A 16,184-nucleotide genomic window follows, 5' to 3' on the forward strand; every position below is an offset into this window, starting at 1 on the left:
TGAAACATGACCAAAGGAAGGAAAAAAAGCAACATTCATATGCAAAAAATACAACACGGGAGCCAGAGTCCTTTGGTCATCTTCTAAGCCTCCTTCACCATCATCAGTTTCTGTTGCATGCAGAGGATATACTAATAAAACCTATTAGATAATAGGTTTTATTCTTGCTGTTTGCTAAAACACACAATATCCAGTCAATATCATGGGTATTCTTTCTACTTTATTTCATTACAAAAAACTGTAGAAAGAGGTCACAGAAAAATTTAACAAGAGAGAGAACTGCATTTTCAAAAGTGCTTTAAGTCCATTCACCTCTGGTTTATTTTTCATGAGAAGCAAGGCTGCTGTCAAAAAGCCTTTTCCTTCTGGCACTGCCAACTCAGCTCTCACTTGATTCCCTCACTTTCTCTTTCCTCTTTCCTGTTTTTGTATTCATTGCTACCTTCAGAGGACAATGAGTAGGGGTAGGAGGAAAATTGAGATGGGTTCCTTCAGCTTTGTGACCAGTTGCCTCAGGAAGCAGAGTATTTAACAAACACACTGAAATGCTGACCTTTAATTTTCAGGTCAGCAAGCCAAAGATGTGAGGTAGGGAAAGGAAAGAATGATGTCCTAATCCCTGAGGTTTCAAAACCAACCATCTGGTGCACCCAGAAAAAGAAAATCCTACCTATCACTCCTTTCTTGTCCCAAACTCTTTTGAAAATATAGGATGCTACACAAAAAGGGAATAAAATCTGACTGCTAACAGCTTTTCACCAATGTAACTCAAAATTGCCAAAGGGCTCGAGATGCTCAGTTGCTTTTAAGTAATAGTTGAATGGGACACAGCATTTTGCAGGTGGCTCTCAGACCTCTGTCAGGCCTTTTTTTTTAATCTCTCACATCCATAGTGAAGTGGATGGCTCATTCTGCTAAAATAATGAGAATAAAATCCCATCAAATGGTGTGGGGTTTGTTCTTAACTTTCTCCAGCTCCTTTTTGGGAGCCTTTGGCAAGGCTCTGGCAAATGCTCCCCCTGCAGAAATCAAGCAGTGATTTTGTCAGTGAAATAAATCTAGCACTGCTTAAATATTCATTTATCTCTTCATTTATCTTCTTCTGCCACCAGTTTGCTCCCTCCTGCAGCTGGCAAAGGGGAAAGGAAAGGTACTGAGGGCAATGCCTGACCACAGGCTTGAATCTATGCAATGCTCCAATGTTTAGACTGGCACTCCCTCACTTCTAAAGGGTTTGGCAACACCACCTTTTTTTAGCAACATATTTAAAAGGAGAGAAATGACAAGTTAAGGGTAAAGGAGGCTACGGTGCAAGAGGAGCCACCAGAAACCAAACCTAAGCCTGGTGCTTATCACTGCCATGGTTTATCTGCACAATACCCACCTGCTCCCCTTCCTTCACATACTTGTCCCTGCTCCTTAAGCACAACTAAATCTGCACAGAAATCACTCATTAATTCAGAACATGCAAAAGGTACCAATCCTGGAAACAGGTCTGTCACCAAAACTCATTTCAGGGAGATCAGAGGACCCTGGGGCAGCTGGCCTGCACTGCAATTTGCTCTACTGTATCTTTACATGCACAGCTCTTAATGAAAAGCTACAAGAAGCATAATTATTGATAGTGCCAAAACCTTCAGTTATCAGGTACACCTCATGCTATGAGCACTTGCATCTTTGATAAATTGCTTTTCAGAAGCATGAGCACAGCCACCCACTACTGACTCCAGTGCCCCATCAAACACCACTCCCTATACTCCTTAGGGACATCCAGTAGTTTCTGTGATGAAAAAAAAAAAAAAGAGTTCTAATTATGCACTAGACTCTCACTTATTTGACCACGCACCCGAAGGCAGGACTTCAGAAATCCTAAGAAGATTTTTGCCTTATAATCTGAAAGCAAAGCACAGCCAGGCCCAGTGATAATTAAAACTGAGGAGGGGACTCTGAAGGCTGGCATGTGGTCACAGGCTGCACTGCTCTCATTTATCTTAAAAAACAGATGCTTTTCAGCTGGCAGGCCAGTATAAACCCTTTATGTGTAGAGAGCTGCTGACCCTCTTCTGTCATTATGTGCTGAGCTGAGGTAGGGATCTGAGGGGCAAGACAACACAGTGTGTTGTTAATCTACTATAAAAGTGAAATTTGGATTTAAAAAAACAGCATTTTGATTGGCTGTGCAGGAAACGTGAGAAAAAACGCTACTTGCACATCTTGGGGGAAAAAAAGTGCAACCTTAAAAAAGAGATACCATGTTAAAGTAAGTGAATTTTTCTGCTGGCTTAAAAAAGACTGAAAATAAGGGGGTTTACCAAACCAAATAATTAAGTGCATAAAGATGAAAAAGTTTGCCCACTAGCAAGCATTTGTACACCATAGACACTGAGTCAGAACACACAAGGAACAAGTGCACTCACACAGTGCTCAAAATGTCACCGTGTCTGTGAGACAGTTAGGGTTAGGGTTAGGATGGATGATAAACCATCATTCCTTGGAGACTGAAAAAATACCAGCACTTCCTTCAGCACTCATCTGAGAGGAAGATAGGAAAACACTGTAAAAAAAATTATGAGAGGCAACTCCCCCTTGCAAGCCAACAGAACAGTTGCTGCTTCTTACCAACAAGGAAAAGACTTTGCAGTTTCTCTGAGCTTTCACTCAGTGTGAACTGAGTGCTGTGCAGATGTGGTTTGCTCTTTTATAACAGTTCACATACAGAAAACCAAAGGATGGAGTGGAACAAAAGAAGCTTCACCTCTTTAGCCCCCTGCTTTTATATGCATGGCAGAAATAGGCCTTTTTCTTGGGTTTTGTGGGCTTTTTTTGTTTGTGGTTTGTTTTGGTTTGCTTTTTGGGTTTGTTTTGTTTTTTTTTTCACTTGACAGAAAGCTTTCATTATATCCCTCTGCTTTCCAGAACTGTCATTTTCCAGAAAGCTCAGTGGGGGATGCACAGAACCAAACCAAGAGGCAACTCCTTCTCCAGGAAGCCTGCAGTGGGACCTCCTGATCCTTCAAGCTGTTCTGGGCAGACCCCAGAAGCTCAGACAAGACTCTAAAGGTGAGCTGACAACACAGAATTATTTTTAACAACTACACTGGGTTGGTAAGGCTCTGATATGCCCCAATCCATGCACCAGGACTTTTTCCTCTTTGTTTCAAAGTCTTTCTAAAGTTGAACCAAACCAAATACAGCAAAGTCAACATGGATTGACCATGGATCAACCTCAGGCTCTCCTGCCCACTCTCCTGTTCCCCACACACCCCTGGTTGCCCCCCTGCATCTCTTGAATTTTAAGAAGCCAATCTTCTTGCCTAAAGTCATGCCTGTGCTTCCCAGAAAAATACCTGAGCTTACCTGGGGCATCTTTGAGCCAACACAACACAATTAGTAATGTGTCAAGGGGAAATTTTAAGAAAGCAAACCAAAACCAGGAAATGGTGTCAGCACTGGCAAGAGGAAGCTCCATAATTAAATAAATTTTAATTACAAGTAAAGCTAACCAAGGAATTGCTTTAAAAGGTGGGGATTATCTATTTAGTTGCTCTTTAAAATGTTAAACCAATAAAGAAGACACCCAAGACACAACTTTTTTACACTGCCAAGGGCTTTGCAGATATTTTGCAGACACACACACAAAATTCCCCACTCCAAACCAGCACTGAAGCCTTGGATCTGAGGCTCCACCACAGCAGGCACCGTGCCCCATCTCCATCACCTCTGCTGGCCTACAAGACAGCTCCTGTTTTCCAGTGTTCTGCCAGCACTTTTCCTGTTCCATACACTCTGTGCCAACACAAGTGGCAACATGAAACTACAGACATTGATGCTGCTTTGGGTTTTGTGCTGCACAATGCAAGGTGGACATAAAACAGAAATATAAATGATGCTCAAGCCTACAAAGCAGGCACATTAGCAGTCCTAATAACTATAAAAACTACTGAAATTGTGAGTTAATGCATTCCCACAGCCACTGCCCCCTCTTTCCCAACACTACCTCCAACCCTCTGCCTTGCCACCTCCTTATTTAATACATTTATGAACAGACATACTACTCCCACTCTACCATTTCTCCTCTTTTTGATACCAGGTCTGGATGGGAATGACCCAAAACCAACAAATCCTGGCTCTGTTCCTCCCCCAAAATGCAGAGAGTTGGACTCCATGCAGTATGTCCTTTACTGCATCATGGTAGCCAACCATCACTCTTAACTTCTTTTTCAATATTAATTTTTAATCTGTGCTAAACCCAAGGTGTCTGCAGAAAGACTTTAGCTTACATGGTGGTCCTTCCACACATGTGTTTATGGCTTTAAAGGTAATATAAAGCCACCAGACTCCTTCTACAATGGTGAACAGTATGAAAAACCACTGTGTGCCTCTAAACACTCAGAAGCTAAATTCCAGACTTACTCAGCTGAACAGCAAAATTCTCCATGACATCAGCAGTAGCCAGTTTTGGCCCCAGGGTATTGAATGCAAGCACATACAGAGGCTAAATCTAATCTGCACTGATATTTACATAATTTTCCTATATGTAAACAAATTATGGTAGCCACAAGATTTGTCTGTACTTCTGTATTCCATGACCCATGAGTCAGAATTGCTTGTTTCTAGTTATTAGCAATATAAACTTGCAATCAGCACTGTTCCCACCCTGCAGAAGGGGGGAGAGAACAACAAAAAAACGACAAGGAAATAGCAATACATCCCCCAGTCCCAGGACTGAACTGGGTGAGTTGGGACTTGTGACAGACAGTGACAAAAAACACTCTTCTTTGTGGCTATGAATTTAGAAACAGCATTTGAAAAGCAAATTTGTTACGAGAACAGAATGAAGCTACTGAGGTCCAAATTGATCTGAGAGATTTAGAAAAATAATCCAGATTTCACTCTATTTAAAAAAATATATATAAAAACACCCAAACAACTTGAAGCCAAGAAAAAGGGAGCTGGTTTTCTTTTTCTGATAACAAGCTGCAGAGTCCTACCATGCTGCATGCCACAAAGATACCAAAGAGCCTGAATGGGAAATTCCAGTGGCAGCAGCTCCACAGCATCTCAAGAAAAAGAGCTGTGGTCTCTCACCTCCCACCCAAGGGCACCATTCTCACCACCATTCCATTTTTCTCCTTCCCCAGCAATATCTGGAACATTTTTCCCTTCTTACCACATGCTTTGAAGCTGATTTTCTGGTACATGCTTGTTCTTCATGCTTCTAGTATTCTCTAAAACTTTCCTTGCAGGCACTCACTTCATCCAAGATTTTCTGGTACAGCTTTATAGCAAAGCAGCACCCAAGACAAGAACCAGGGGAACTGATAAAGGCAGCAGCACACAACACCACGGGTATACTAAATTTCCAGGAAAGTACAATGATTACAGCACTCAGACCAGTGTAATTTTCCTCAAATTTAAATTTTTTCCCAGAGTAACTCCTGTGACTAACCAAACCAGATGTGCTGGCTGGGTATGAATGATGAACCAGAGACCTACAACCCCTCCCACCAAGAGGCATTACCTTGAGGGTGAAACTCACTCCCATCTTCTCTTTTCCATCTCTTCTTTGACACTCAAATCAAGATACAAAACCAGTCATGCAGTCCTTGGGTCTCCTCCAATGCTCATTTTCCCCTCTCATTGCTGACCCCAGAGCAGTGTTCTCACAGAAAGCAACTCTGCTTACACTTTGAAGAACCCTTACAGATACTGAGGCTTACTCCTGGAGTTTGATTATGGCACCAAAAAAAAAAATCACAGAATCAGAAGACTGAAAAGCTCACACACTACCTTTTTTTTTTTTACACCCCACCACCCTCAGCATTTTCAAAGCAACAAAACCATTTCAGTACAAAACACACTTCAGGCCCGTTCACACAATGTTGTAGGAGTTGGCAGCAGATAAAAAGAAGAATGGCAGATCAGAGAAGAGAGGAATGGGAAACTGAAAGGCTGGAAAAGCACAGAGGTCATTAGGGGAAAAACCCAACAGCAAACAGGACAGTGCAATTCACCTGGCAACAACCATCAAAGAGAAACCAAGAAGACCTCAGGGCTACCTCCATTCCTACTTGTGGCTTTTACTCCTGAGGATCATAGAATCATAGAATTGGCTGGGTTGGAAGGGACCTCAGAGCTCATCAAGTCCAACCCTTGATCCACTCCCACTGCAGTTCCCAGCCCATGGCACTGAGTGCCACATCCAGGCTCTTTTGAAATATCTCCAGAGATGGAGAATCCACCCCTTCCCTGGGCAGCCCATTCCAATGGCTGATCACCCTCTCCAGAAAGAAATTCTTTCTCATGTCCAACCTAAACCTCCCCTGGCACAACTTGAGACCTCTTGTGCCCTCTTGTCTTGCTGAGAGTTGCCTGGGAAAAGAGCCCAACCCCCCCCTTGGTTCCAACCTCCTTTCAGGGAGTTGGAGAGAGTGATGAGGTTCAGTGATGACCAAGATCAGGAGTGGAGCTGATCTCCCAGGCTCAGAAAATCCACAGCAGACTTTCTGGGGACAGTTTCCTTGGCAGGGTTAATTCACCTGGGATCTTCCATCCCAACTCTGCCCCTCATAAGCATCACATTAAAAGTCATCTCCTGCTTGTGAGAGCCCATCTCAAGGAAGTGGCTCGCACTGATCCTGGCCCAAACCAACCTGTTATGTGCCTTTTCAATACATGCATTGATGCTAAAATGGCCCAGAAAAGAGCTGTTTCTTTTGCATTTTGGCTTAAGGCAAAAAAATACAGGAACATAATTACCCTGGTATTTTCCCTCCACTAAAAAGAAAAGGGCTGTGACGGCAAGAAACAGCAAGTGGGTTCTTCATGTGCATTCCCAGGATTGCAGCAGCTCTTGGGAAAAGCAGAGGGGAAGACATGGAAGGAGGTACAGCCATTAGGATGCTACCTTCCATTGCAGACCTTTAACACAGAATTATAGAATGGTGAGGGTTGAAAGGGACCTTAAAGATCATCCAGTTCCAAGCCCCCTATGGGACACTTCCCACTACATCAAGTGCTGCTCAAGGCCCCATTGGAACTGCCCTTGAACACTTCCAGGGATGGGGCAGCCACAACTTCCCTGGGCAACCTGTTCCAGCATCTCACCACCCTCACAGGAAAGAATTTTTTCCTAATGTCTAACCTAAATTTCCCCTCTCCCAGTTCTAAACCCCTTGTCCTCTTGCTACACACCAGTGCAAAAATCCTTATCCCAGATTTCCTGTAGATTCCTTATTCCCAGATTTCCAGGTATTAGAAAATCACTACAAGGTCACCTGGGAGCCTCCTCTTCTCCAGGCTGAACAACCCCAATCCCTCAGCCTGGCTTCCCAGGGAAGTGCTCAGCCCTCTGAGCATTTCAGTGGCTCTGCTCTGGACACCTTCCAGGAGCTCTGTGTCCTTCTGATGTTGGGGACTCCAGAACTGGACACAGAACTCCAGGGGGGGTCTCACAAGAGCAGAGCAGAGGGGGAGAATCCCCTCCCTCTCCCAGCTCTCTGTGCTGCTTTGGATGCAGCCCAGCACACAGTTGGTTTCTGGGCTGGAAGCACACACTGATGCCTCATCCTGAGCTTCTGCTCCACCACCACCCCCCAGTCCTTCTCCTCAGGGTTGTCTTCAATCCCTTCTCCTCCCAAGCTGTCTTTATGCATGGGATTGTCTCAACCCAGGTGCAGAACATTGCAGTTGGCCTTGCTGAACATCATGCAGTTTGCATGAATCCACTTTTCAAGCCTGTCAAGGTCCTCCTGGATGGCAACTCCAGCATCTGGACTGCACCACACCAGGTTGGTGTCAACAGCAGAGTTGCTGAGGGTGCACTCTATTCTGCTGTTCCATGTCACCAACAAAGATGTTAAATAGCACCAGTCTGAGTACCAGCCCTTGAGGAACCCCACTTGTCACTTAGCTCCATTTGGACACTGAGCTATTTATCACAACTCTTTGTGTGTGCCCATCCAGCCAGTTCCTTATCCATTGGGTGGTCCATCCACTGATTCCATATTGTTCCAGTTTAGAGACCAACATGGTAGTATCATTCCTAGATCAGAAATTGAGTGCTTTATTTCAAAACAAGGCATTTAGACTCCCATTTTTTGCATCCTGGGGTATGTTTTAGAGAGGGGGTAGGAGGGGAGAGCCAGCAGTAAAACAACCACTTGCCTTATTTCTCATTAATCATAGTAAGTGGAGCAAAGAAAATCCTCCCTATGTACTGCAAACCAGCATAAACCCCAGAAAAACTAAAAGTCACTGACACCTCCAGCACTTAATGCACATTCTAGGAGAATGTCACCACCTTCTCTGTAGTCTCCTCTGGTCCTGTGCTGCTGCCCAACCTGTTCTGCCTACAAACCAAGGCCAGGGAAGGGCCTGGAAGGGTTTAGACTAATTTTTCACCCAGCAGCAGGAGCACTATGTGCTGATTCTGCCACATTTGCCTAACTTCAACTTCAGCACCCTCAGAAGACCAAACCCCAGAGGTTTTGCTCACCCAATATTCCCTGACTCAACAGGAACACCATCCAAATCTTGAGGCTGGCGTCTATCTGCAAGAACAGGATCTGTCCTGGGCCAGGAATCAAAGCATGGGGGAGGAGAGGCTCCAGGTTTGTTTACACCCTCTGCAGAGGATGGGTGGGAAGGGAGCTGGGGGGGAGTGAGCAGGCAGAGACAGCACAGCACATCCTTAACCACCATTTTCCAAGCGGATGAATCAGCGCCGGGTGGATGGGTGTTTACTGCTGACACAGCCCTGCCAGAAATTCCATCCTCCTGGAGCAACAAGGAAGTTGCAGGGCTTGACTGAGTCATCCTCCATCCTGACACCATCCAGGAGCAGAGCCATGTACATCCCCGGGATTTGGGCTGTGCCTGGGGCCCAAAAATAGCTCTTAAGTCAAATCCTGCAGCCAGCGCTCACAGCTGAAACACTTGATTTACACTCGGCAAGAATCCCTGGATGGTTTTGTCCCTGCTAAGAGTAACCAGGACTTAAATTATTTGCTAAACAAAGGAGTCTAACTACAAGAGTTACATCAAGTATGCAATGTTTTCTGACCCACACAGAAGCTAGTAATTTGCACTTGATGGAACCACTGTGCATACACAACCCATCTTAATGGCCAACAACATGCTGTACAAAATATTAATTGAAAACCAGTCACCAGCACTGTTATTTGTGTTATACCTGACTTGCAAACCTTGCTAAATTGTGGCATTACATTTCTAATAACTTTCTGGAAAGCTCTTCACTTCAAGAGCCTTTTTATAAGGCACGAGCTCAGAAAACACAACGTGTGTGGGCGAAGTACATGACAGCTACTGGGAGCCTGTGGGAGAGGCCAGGCAAAAAAAACCCTGTGACAAAAGATGTCACCTGGATCAACCACCTGAAATCTTCACTTTGCCTTCATAAAGCCCCTCTCTCTCCAGTGGGTCACTTGGTCAGGCATCTCTCACAGATTTCTGCTCCAATGTCAAATTAACCCCATTTCATCCAAGAACTTCTGGCTTTTTCTCTCAAATAATGTGCATTTAAAGTACTTCTGTGTTGCAGCAGCAGAGACTTTGCTGTGGATAAAAAAAGGCTCCGAGACTAGCACAGAAGTAGAAAAGCAAACAAAAATGGCATCACAAAGCCTGGGATTTGCATAGTCTTAGGGAAATGAGGTCCTGAATCCCACTGCAACTCAGTGAAAAGTCAAGTGCATCATTTTCCATTCTGCTTTTAAAAATCCCTAAACAAATGTGCAACTAAACATAGCTTCACAAGGCTGAGCATTTGTTATTCTCCTAAATGCTGCTACAAAGCCTGAGGCCTCTTATTCTATTATTTTTTTTTTAAGGAGAAAAAAAATAAAACCTCACTTTTGCCAAAATGTCAAAGCTGCAGAACGATAGCTATGGGAAAATCCACCCCAGAGCCAGCTCCTCTCACTGGGGAAGGACAACAAGCAACCTCCATATTCGGAGCTGACAATGCTGATGCTCTGCTCATTAGTGTTGTATCACTCTTTCCTGGTCTGTCACTCCGATGGAGTCTGTTTGGGCTGGGGATGGCAGTCACTCCCTGCTGCTGACGTCTTTGCTCAGGGCTGTGCTGCAGTCTGGGGAACACAATCTGCTCCAGAACGTGCAGAAATGGCTGTTGCCATTTCCAAAGCTTCCCTGGCATTCTTTCTGCAGACTGAAACAGGAAGATTTGGGGAAGCTGATGTATCCCTATCTGAATGACTGCAGGTGTCACATTCCAAACAAAATGTTTTCACTGTGATACCAAAGGTGAAGTTTCTCAACCCCAATTAGTTTGGTAGTTAATTAGTATCTTTGCTGCAATGTTTGAGAGGAAAGTAGCATTCTGCTCCTCCCACAATCATCAAGACCTTTTGATTGCAAAGAGATCCCTTATCTGACACGATCGAAACAGAACAGATACAGCCTCCTCCTTTTTTTCCTTTTCCTTCTTACTTTTCCTTTTCCTCTCATTCCTTTTCCTTTTTCTCTTCCTTTTCCTCTCATTCCTTTTCCTTTTCCTCTCCTTCCTTTTCCTTTTCCCCTCCTTCCTTTTCCTTTTTCTCTTCCTTTTCCTTTTTCTCTCCTTTTCCTTTTTCTCTCCTCCCTTTTCCTTTTTCTCTCCTCCCTTTTCCTTTTTCTCTCCTTCCCTTTCCTTTTTCTCTCCTTCCCTTTCCTTTTTCTCTCCTTCCCTTTCCTTTTTCTCTCCTTCCGTTCCTTTTTCTCTCCTTCCGTTCCTTTTTCTCTCCTTCCCTTTCCTTTTTCTCTCCTTCCTTTTCCTTTTTCTCTCCTTCCTTTTCCTTTTTCTCTTCCTTTTCCTTTTTCTCTCCTCCATTTTCCTCTTCCTTTTCCTTTTTCTCTCCTCCCTTTTCCTTTTTCTCTCCTTCTTTTTCCTTTTTCTCTCCTTCCTTTTCCTTTTTCTCTCCTTCCTTTTCCTTTTTCTCTTCTTTTTCTTTTTTTAACAGAGGAAAACCAACAGAAATTCTCTCAGAAGCTTGTCCACTGGGAGGTTTTGGTTCTCAGTTCAGTAGCACTAGGAAGACATTTTTAGATTATAGGCTCCCACACCTGAAAACTAGGTAGCAATTGAAAAACAGAAATCTTTAGAAAAAACAAGGTGTTCTTTAGAACTTTGGTAAGACTAACAGTCTGTATCAGTAAGCCCTGGCTGCCTTTTCTTTCCCCACTAAGAAAACAAGTCCTTGAAGTACTCAACTTTTTCCTCCACGTATTTCTATGGTGGATGAAGGGAAGAGCAGCCAGATCTGCCCCCCTGAGCTCAGTCTGGCTTATTCAGCAGCTTCAGTTCTGCTATTTCAGATTCCTGCAAAAATAAAGGCTCAGAAGAGAACACTGAGCCTCTGGGCACCCAGCAGCCCACAGCCTCTGTGCATATGCAATGAGCACAAGTGCACTGGAGGGAAGGGAATGGGACCTCTCCCTGTCCTTCAGCATCCCATGGCTGACCATGCTCAGCAGCCCAAACCACACCTTGAAAATCCTTCTCCAGAGAACACCCCACAGCTGGAGGTGGCTTCCTGGTGACAGAATGCTGTGTAAATTCATCTACAGAAAAAGCCTCAATTCCTGGCACATTTTTTCAGTACATTCATTGCACATCAGCTGCGTTCCCTCCAAGATGCAGCTGAGATGAGCAGGTCCACAGACAAAATTAAACACCAGGATCCAGACTGGTTATAGCCAGAACAGAAAAACATCTTAGTCATCCCTCAAAGCTGAAACAGACTTAGCAGCCCTTAAAAAGACAGCATTTGGGGTGTTTTTTTTTTTACCAGCCATTTCTTCCCTCAAACTGTTTTCTAGTGGAGATGTGAAAATACCCAATATTCAGAACTTCTGGCACTTGGTTTGGATAAATATACCCTGCATTGGATAAAAAGTGCATGGATGGTTGGGCTGAAAGAGTGATAGTGAATGGAGCTAAGTCTGGCTGGTGCCCAGTCACAAGTGGTGTCCCCCAGGGTTCAGTGCTAGGGCCTCTTCTCTTTAATATCTTCATTAATGATTTGGATGAGGGGACTGAGTGTCCCCTCAGTAAAATTGCAGATGTCACCAAACTAGGTGGCTGTGTTGATGTGCTGGAGGGTAGGGAAGCCTTACAGCTTAGACCAGTGGTTAATTGCATGAGGTTTAACAAGGCCCAATGCCAGGTCTTGCACCAGGCTTCTAACAACACAGATCTGGGGGAGTGTGGTTGGAGAGCTGTAAGGTGGAAAGAGACCTGGGGGTATTGGTTGATATTCTACTTAATATGAGTCAGCAGTGTGTGCAGGTGGCCAAGAAGGCCAGTGGCATCCTGGCTGGTGTTAGGAACACTGTGGCCAGCAGGAATAGGGAGGTGTTCATCCCTCTGTACTCAGCTCTGGTGAGGCTGCATCTTGAGTACTGTGTTCAGTTCTGGGCACCTCACTATAAAAGGGACATAAAAGTGCTGGAGAGTGCCCAGAGAAGGGCAGCGAAGCTCACGAAGGGCCTGGAGCACAAGTCTGGATGATCTTGGAGGTCTCTTCCAATCTAAAATACTCTGTGATTCTGTAACATCAGCATGACATCTGACTGCAAAGTTCACAGAAATGCTGCTGCCACCCTAAGAAAGGAGAGAGTGATTTGTTCCTTCCTCTGTGTCCTCCCTGCCCAATACCCTACACTGCACATGCTCTGCAAATCTAATCAGCCATGACTCTAAAACACAGAGGGCTGTCTACCAAATATGCACAATCACATCAAAGTTGTTTTGCTTCCCTTAATAAAAACTGGGGATGGGATGAGACAAAAATCCTGAGAAGTCTAAAAGGTAAGTCCCTCCCCCTCACCAAAAGGTCTGGCTTTGTGTGGAGAAACTCCTCCTTTGGGCCTCCACAGAACTTCCAGCCCAAAGATTTCCTAGAGCAATGACTCCTGGAAGGGTTTCCAAGGAGAAGAAATCTGTAGTTACAGTATTTCCATGCACCTGTAAGCTGCCCCATCAGAAAAGACACTGACTAAGTCACATCTCTAGTCTGACCATGAGTAAGTGCTCCTATTTAGTTTACAAAATTGAAGATGACCAAACACCACATTAATAAATCAAAGCTGAAGCAGCTTAGCACCAGGAAAAGAAATAGTCTTCAAATTTATGATTGCATATCATATTCCACACCACCTCTTCTCTGAACATCCTACAATAATACATCTACAATACTACCTATTGCCAAAAGTACCTCTTTAGATTCCAGTATACCCAAAATGTTCTTGTGCATGTTTAGTCACAAAGATGTTTTACAGCACAAAGATGAGCCAGGAGCATAGTGATAGATATTTGCAAGTACCTGTAAGAATTCCTTTGCAATTAATTAGACACCTGCTTATGCAGAATCAAACATAGGCAGCAAGGAAATAAGTGACAACAATACTTAAAAAAACCCCAACTTTTCCAGAATATTTTTGCATGTGTAACCAAAACCTAGTGCTGTTCCATCATCTTCTGCTGAAGGATGGAAGAACAACAGCCTTGTGGGTACCTTACCTTTCACTCAATGAGAGGAAGGCTCAAGCTCCACGCCAACATGAAGGCCTCTGGAAAACTGGCTGCTAGGAGTCCACTATTCCCCCTTCCCCTAGAACACCTGACACCATTGCATACTCTAATATTGATGGGTCTAGTTCACACTACAGTATTTTTAGGTCCAAGTCCACTTCTGGAGCAGCAGAGCCCTCAGGAGATCACAGTGCTGCAACAGCTGACAGAGGTGTCTGAGCAAGGCACTGCATGCACAGATACAGAGAAGTTCCTGCAATCCAAATACATCCCTGTCTCTCCTCCCTGTGCTCCAGCTGCTTCCCCCACCTCCTCCTTTCCATAGCAGCCCATCTCTCCCGGAGGGCTCTCCCTTTGGATCCATCAGTGCCCTGCTTTGCCACACAGAGCGCATGGCACCGCCCCTTCAGGAAGCCAAGACTTCAGAATCTTTCCTGCAGCGAGGCTGCTTCCACAACAACAGGAAGAACTCCTAATGGACTGCCTGAGTGACTGCCAGCTTCAGCAAATGTGTCTGGAATTCTGTCTTGTGCTTGGTTGGGTTTTTTTTTTTCCCTAATTTTAAAACTTTCCTGCTGAGGGTTGGTCATATTCCTACAGCCAACACCTGGGCTGCAGTTAAGTCCTGAGCCTGCACAGCACCCCAGGCACAATCAGACCCTTGCAGAAGTCCTTTTCAACCTAATGACACTGGAAGTGAGTTTGCCCATGCATCCAGGCAGCACTTAACACAGCACAGGAGATCCTAGAATAGAGGCAATCGATATTAAGATCATTATAACCCCAAGAAGTTTACCAAAAATTTGTTTACTGCGTTGCTGTGTCCACTTGTGTTTTTATCCAATAACTGCAGCACATCTTTCCAACGTGAGCACTTGCCCCAGCCCCTGTTGTTATATATATATCATTTGTTTACTGGAGCTGAATAATCATTTCAACCTTTGTTAATCAGACTGCATAACAAACAACAGCAACCTTAAATAACTACGCTGCTCTCTCCAGAGTGAATTAGTTGAAACCCCTCATTTCAGCACACCACTTATTTTGAAAAATAAAATAGATGGTGGAGACGAAATGGGTAATGGTGAAAGAAGAAAATAAAAGCACCTAGCCACTGCTTTCACAGCAAACTACCATAACAAGACATACCACAGTGTGCTGATATAATTTCAGACCTGGTGTAGGCTGAAAGCACAAGGTAAAGCAAAATGGTTTTGACCACTGAACAATATTGTGCAATAAAAGCACATTCTGCTAGATCTTATTCACAGCTCCAGCACAGGCTGTTAAGCAAACTATGTAATATAGCACGGATTTTCAAAACACATAATTGCATGCATATAAACAAAGGCCATAATTTACATGGCAGATCCCATAAAAGCTTATCTAGCACATGACATCACACCCATAAATTACAACATAAGTACCAGTGCCAAGCTGCTCCTGCCCTCCCACTCCCAAACGAACATGATTAATATCAAACACTACTCATCCAGGCCTGAGCCTCTTGGAAATAAATACATATGAAGTACCTCCCAAAACAGAAGAGTATTTAAAGATTCTTCAGACAATGAGAAGACTTACAATTATTATCGTATTACATCATCACAAAGCCTTAAACAAATCAAGCTGCCTCGTTATCCAATGCAGAAGATAATGTAAGGTTCAACAACACCAAGCACTATCAGTACATTCCACTTGTATGGAAGGGCAGACACCTCCAGCCCCCATACGCAGACAGCAAACGTGCAGCCTCACAGCTGTTATCAAACAGATAGAAAAGCAAAACCAAAACACACCTATTTCTTTAACAGACTTACTACCAAAATTTTTCCACTGCAATCCAGCCGAGGTGGGCATAAGGAAGGAGAAGGCAAACAGAAAAGCAAATAAAGCAAGGACCGTGTCTCAGCATCTCTGTTTTAGTTCCCCTGTCCATGAGAAATCAAGAGGCAGTATCAGGGGCTAATATGAAAATGCCTATTGATCACAGCTGGCTTTCTGCACCGTGCAACAAAATCCATCCTCTTGAATGATACCCACAGTGGCAGCCTCATCGCAGAAGTTACAGACAAGACAGACATCAGCAAACGACTCTAACCAACACACATCTGAGCACCTCTGTCAGGGAAAGCAAACCCGAGTTCTCTGCTCCAGGCACAAATACGTGCTCCTCCGAAGTCACCCGTGAATCCGTAACGATTATAACAGCATCCCTAGGATCTGCCTGCATCAGGGGACTACCTACACAGCAGCCTCTGCACCGGGGAAGAAAGAGGCTCCAGCGAGTCTGTCCGTCACGCTGAGCCCGCATCGAATTCACCACTTCTGCACGTTATTGCGAATCTGACATCACACCAGTGCAACCACAGTCTGCTATCTACAGTGCTGGTAGAAGTGCCGCCTGGCTTACAGGCATTTGGTGTTGCAATTACGCCTGCTGCTGAACCCTTGAAAGAGAAGACATACATATATACACACACATCTACAATCTGATACAGAAAGCCTCGCTGGGACTTGTTTCCTCTCCATGCGGCCGGCAGAGCCGCAGAGAGCGAGCGAGCTCCCTCCTGCGAGGGGAGGAAAATGCAGCAGCGATTTCCCTGCTCCCCCCGCCCCTCCCTCCGCC

At 44.5% G+C, this 16,184-nt stretch overlaps 1 protein-coding gene across 3 annotated transcripts in view; it reads right to left on the minus strand.

The window, feature by feature from the left end:
• The window catches only part of C8H1orf21 (chromosome 8 C1orf21 homolog), an 85,158-nt gene that overhangs the window by 60,683 nt on the left and 8,291 nt on the right, over positions 1 to 16,184 (minus strand). The window lies entirely within an intron of this gene.

The sequence above is a fragment of the Heliangelus exortis genome, chromosome 8 (genome assembly GCF_036169615.1).
Source record: "Heliangelus exortis chromosome 8, bHelExo1.hap1, whole genome shotgun sequence".
In the NCBI taxonomy this organism is placed as follows: domain Eukaryota; kingdom Metazoa; phylum Chordata; class Aves; order Apodiformes; family Trochilidae; genus Heliangelus; species Heliangelus exortis.